Source organism: Magnolia sinica, chromosome 15 (genome assembly GCF_029962835.1).
Source record: "Magnolia sinica isolate HGM2019 chromosome 15, MsV1, whole genome shotgun sequence".
NCBI classification, from domain to species: Eukaryota; Viridiplantae; Streptophyta; class Magnoliopsida; order Magnoliales; family Magnoliaceae; genus Magnolia; species Magnolia sinica.
In genome coordinates, this window is record NC_080587.1 from 3,169,288 (window position 1) to 3,175,287 (window position 6,000).

Consider the following 6,000-nt stretch of genomic DNA (forward strand, 5'->3'; position numbering starts at 1 on the left):
CACCCACCTGGCCAGATCCAGGGTCTGGCCTAATCCACTCCCTCCTAATAAGGAATCTGCCACAATGATAGTACGGTTGATTTTGATGGGCCATCATGGGAATAGGCCTCATTATTGAGGGTCAAATATTGCATATCAGACCCAGTTATTGCCTGGATTTATGAACATGGTACCGTTTAATTGCTCATCTTAATCGTGTTTATGATACAGGGTGTATTTACGAGCTTGGACTGAAACAAGGTGCTAAAAGCTGAGATTTAACCCTCAGAATTCACCAAAGCATGGAAAGGACCCCAGGAGACCAAGATCGACGAATTTACACGCCAGAGACCTGAGAAAATCGAGAAACTGAAGCTCAAGTGGCCCGAAATTGTTCCAGAATGCTAGATCACAGGGTTCCCACCATCCGTTGGGCTCGAAACTTCATAAATGTCCTAAGAACCACAAATTAACCGTACACGTTGAATTTCAGCCCTCAGATCCTTGTGGAAGAGGCCCAATAGCCAGATCAGCCCACAAATCGTTAAAGTGGGGCCCGCATGATATCTGGATATGCTTCAATGTTGGGTCCAACCCCTTAAATGGGGTGGCACAGTGAATGGACGGCATGGATTTTAAATAAGCATCATGATGGACCCCACATGGGGGTTCGTGTGCACAGTGCATAAGTGCACTCGCTGTGCACCAAGAAATTGAAGACGGTCAACAAGGCGTTGGCCGATTACAACTCAAAAACGGCAAAGCCGTTCGCTGTTTGCAACAGAGACTTGCGGACGGACCTTAGTGGGCCCCACACAGCAGTTATTCGAAGGATCCGAACCGTTTATGAGACTCACACCGCCAATCTCACTTAGGCCTAGGTGGATAAAAATTCAAAAGACTCCGGAGGTCCGTTTTCGATCATGAAAATGGACGATAGACGGTAGAAGAGAAACATTGGTGGACCACACCAAAACTCGACAAAAACCAGCCTATTCTGACCGAAAAATCGAGATAAATCCGGTGGACAGCTTGGATTGATCATTTGAAGCGTATTATGGACCCCACCATCGGACAGCGTACGTGCGTAACGCACTCTGTTTCGCAGCCGGACGCCGTCTGGCTTTCGCGGCGGGTTGTGCACTCTTGGGGGCGATCGGACGGCTGATCTGAACCGTTCATCATGTAGGTCTGTCAAGAAACTCCCAGAGGACGGTCTCCTTTTAGAAAGAAAGCAAGAAAAATAGGGGTGGGAGGCTCCGAATTTGACTGCGTAAGGTTTATTCACGCAGCCGACTCGTCTACGGACTGCTGTGCGTAAAGAGAGCTTCCGCAGCTGACTCGTCCGCGGACTCCGGCCCTCCACCGCCCCTGGATGTATAAAGGAGAAAAACAGAAGAAAAGTGGGGGGGATTGAAGGAGGAGCGGTGGCTGGAAAGAGAGGAAGCTTGGACGATTGGAACGTGGGAGAGAGAAGGAAGCAGCTGTGGGTTTCCTTCTTTCCTTTATATTTCTTTTGCTTTATTTGCTTTGTTAAAGGTTCAGCCCATTCATGTGTGGCTAAACCTCTTAGGTAGGGCTAAGAGGTGAAGCCTGTAGCGAGATGGGAGATACTATTTCATGCTTTTAAATTTCTGAACTGAATTTGATTTTAGTTGATTATGGAAGGAATGTTTTTAGTCTTTAATGGTCTGTTGTGACTGAAATTACAATGGATCTGCAATGGCCTTGAATATCTCATTTTCCCTTTTGATGTATATGACGTCAGGAAGCCCTGTTGTTCACCATCGTCTCCTGGGCATGGTAGGATGATGGTACCCTTTCTAACTTGTATGCATTGTGATTGGTTGGTAATTAGTTTAATCCTGTTGTTTGCTTTGTCTCCTAGGCATGGTTAGATGATGGAATCCATTCTAATTCATATACCTTTCATCTTGTGAAGACTAGATCAAGTAGGTTCAGTTTGATTTTCGTGATTCTTGATGCAGGCAAAAGATCTCCCTGATCCCTACAAGTGGATCCTCTAATCCCTAGTTTTCTTCCTCTGAATTCCTTAAGTTTTACATTAATCTCTCACCATTATTCATTAAATTCTATTTGATTGAGATTACATCTTTTGCTAGTTCTAGATCTAGTTAGTTCCAGATCACGTACAAGTTTCAGTCCCTGTGGATTCGACCTCGGTCTTACCGAGTTTATTACTACATCACAACCCTATACTTGGGGAGTGAACAGCCAAGGCAGGACAATGATAGTCATTCTCTTAGTAAAAACCAATAGGATCGTTGGGCGTCAACAATTTGGAATTGGGCTTCTTTCTGGAATTGAATTCCTAAGTAGAGGCCAAAATATTTTGTGTTTGGCAGCCTGAAAATTCTAAGTTTTTGGAATTGGATTCTTAAATTGAGCCTTCTTTTCAAATCCTTGAGGGATGTTCACCTGCAAATGTCAGCTTACCATTTTGCCTTGTAAATTATAGCTTACAAAATTCAAGGTTGCCATACTTATTATGAGAAATGCATTACTTACAAGAGAGGCTCAACATTTTTGGGAGCCTCAAGCAAGTCATAAAAATGTAGCTTTTTAGTTTAAAATTTTTTTTTAAAAAAAATTTAATAAATTCAAAATTAAACCATAAATTTGCTTCTTGTCTTTTTAGATACAAAATTACTAATTAAACTTTTGTATTCAAGTTTACCTAATAAATCAATTTCAATAGATAAAATTGCTAAACTGTTTAATCTATCTTGAAACATAATTGTTCATAAATAATTTTTTATAATCTTTAGTTTTGAAAAACTTTTTTTTGAAGATGCAACTGTAACAGGTATGGTAAGTAGTATTCTATATGCAATAAAACAATTTGGAAAATAATCTAGTTCTTTTATTAGATTAAGTATTTCAATTGGAGTATTAATTTTTATTTTTGCAACTTCTTTGAAAACTTTTAATTCCGAAAATAAATCCAAACAGTTAGAAAATTGAAGTTAGAATTTAATTTAGAAAATTGACGTTAGAATTTAATTTTTTGAGAATTTAATTAGCAATAAAGTAGGTAATTGTGGTCCTAGGTTTTAGGAAAAAAATTTATTAGGAATGATGCTATTATTTTGAAAAGAGACGATAGAGTTAGACTATTATTATTGATAGTGTTAATTTCTAAGATTTGTTTTTTATTTTAAAATTCAAATTTGTAAACTAATTTTTAGATATTTTTATTTTGTAGGCCTTTCAATAAGTTTTATTTCAAAAAATTTAGGCTTTTTTTCTTCTTTTTAATTTTAATTTTGCTATAATATAGGACTTTCATAATTAAGAAAATTTAATTTTGCTATAATATAGGGCCTTCATAATTAGGGTGCCTTAGGCGATTGCCTCACCTGCCTACCCCTTTGAGCGGCCCCTAATTACTTAGCGAATGAATCATAGCGGGTGTTGTCAAATATCTTCAATCTGACTAAGATCAAGGGTTTATCGATACCATCGACATACCACTCAATACCATTAAAAAAATTTGAAAAATCTCAGTTGCTCGTTAGGCAGTCTTAGAGTTACTACTCGATGCCATCGAAAGTAGCTTTGATGTCATTGACTGGTCTTTAATGGTTGTTGATGCCATTGTAGGTTCTATCGACAGCACGTGCAGAACTGCGTAAGTGCACAATTTGTTTCTAATTCTGATTGCGATAGTATATATATCGAGCGTAATCGAGATTAGGATATTCGAAGTGAATGTTAAAACGTTCTTAAGGTGTTCCAGAGCAAAATTAGGATTTTGAGAAAGAAATTTGGGGTTGTTTTAATTAGAAAGTACATCCATCTCTTATAATACTATTTCATAGTAGATTACTTGTAACTTTGTGTCCTCTTTTTTTTTTTTTTTTTTTTTCTACATGGGTTTTTTCTTGTAAAATTCATGTATTCTGTGTATTTTGTTTATATTCAATTTCGTCATGTTTGATTGAATTCGAGTTTGCTTCCATGCGATCCCCAAGAATAAAACCCAAATGTGCAAATTTTGCATGCTTGTATAAGATTTTGATATTTCATCAATCAGTCGCATTCATAATGTAACTTACATGTGGAATTGAATGGGTGGTGAATCATTTTATGTTGTTCATTTCTTATAAAATTTTGAGCTAGTCAAATCATTAGGTGGAACACTTCTAATGCACCAAAACTAGACTGTCAACCGGTGCGGTTTTGGCTAGTGATCAGCGCTCCGTCGGCACCACTATGCTATATGTGTTTAATATGGGCTGTTGATATATTTTTTCAGATTATTTGAGGGTTTGATCCAAAAAATAGTAGGATCTAAATCTCAGGTTGTAACATCCTGGATTTTTCACTGTTTTGGATTTCCAAAAATCCTTGAAATTATTTTTGTAATTAACTTATATTATCACTTACTGACCATTAGCACTCAATGTTAGTTTATACATGGGTGAAACCAGTAAAGAACCGCACAAGTCTGATTAATCAACCGTAGGAAGCCAACGAATCCGCCCGATCACTTGAACATCAAGTTTAGCCCCATGATTCACTCACAGAGGGCCTAAATCTAACCGACCCATCGCTAATAAATCAAGACAATCATAGCTAAATTAAAAATCCAACCGAAGCCAAGTCAGAGAAGACCTGGATCTTGACTAATAGACAAAATCAACCCCGTTACTCTTTTAGCCTAAAACCAACGGTTTAAAGTAATCATGACCAAATCTCCACTTTCACTAGTTATAAATAGGCCACAGTATGAACGTAGTTAATCCAAACCCTAATCATTGCCCACAAGAAATCTCAATACCTAATTCATTACAGAAATGCCTCGATTTTCTGAACAAGCTCTAGACCGCTCGTTGGTGGGCCACTAGTCTCAAAATTATAGAGTAATGTCCGTCTTACTAGGCTCGACGTCCATCGCAGGAGTCGAACCTAATAGATCGAATTCCAGCACTCCTCGACACGTATCTGGCGTTTGCACGCGATCTTAAGTCAAGTCCTGCATACCGAAGACGGCTCGACCCAAAACTTGTATCTTAGCGATCGCGCCATCGCCGCGGTTCCAACACCGCGACTCGCGCACCGAACCGATATACAGGTCAGAATATGTGGGCCTGCGTTCAATTCGAAGAAAACGTCGCGCGTTGCGAATATTTAGGGAATGTCTATGATATGTCCCATCAATCAATGTCAAGTACAAGTCTTACCCAAAGTACAACCAACCCATCCCCACCTTTTCAAAAGTCCACTCTCTCTCTCCACCTCACCATTCCCTTTTACAATTTTCAAACTCACCCATACCTCTTTTACAAATATTTCAAACTAAACCATACCCTCCCATCCCCTTCCTTACATCATCCCATCCATATCACTCCCATCATCTCACTCTCTCTCTCATTTCTCAAATCTCTCAAGCAACCCCAAAAACTCCATACATCTAAGCCTCTCCAAGCCTTCCCAAACAACAAGTGTGGCTCACCCTCTCATCTCTCATCCCCACCATCAAAACCCCATCAACCTCCATCAAAGACGAAGGCAAGGAGCTTAGGAGCCTAAGGGAGCAAGGAGAAGGCCTAGAGGTGGGTGATCCATCGTTAATTTCCATTAAGGGCCCACTTATGATGGGACCCACTTGATGTATGTGTATGTGATTAAAGAGGGGCCCATAGTGGCAGGGTCCCTCCACTCCACTGATCTCTCTCTCTCTCTCTCTCTCTCTCTCTCTCTCTCTCTCTCTCTCTCTCTCCTTTCATTGTGATGGTGTGGATCCCACCAATATGTGTTATATCTACCCCATCCATCAACATTAGATGGTGTGGCCCACCCTATTGCAGGTGATGATCTATACCATCCACCGTTTAGATGGACCCAATACACCTTTCTTTATATATTTTATATTTTATATTTTATATATATGATATATATAATATAATATATATTGTATATATATAATATAAGATATATATTATATATGTATATAAATGCAGGTGGGCCACGTGCATGTGGAGCCCCACCATGACA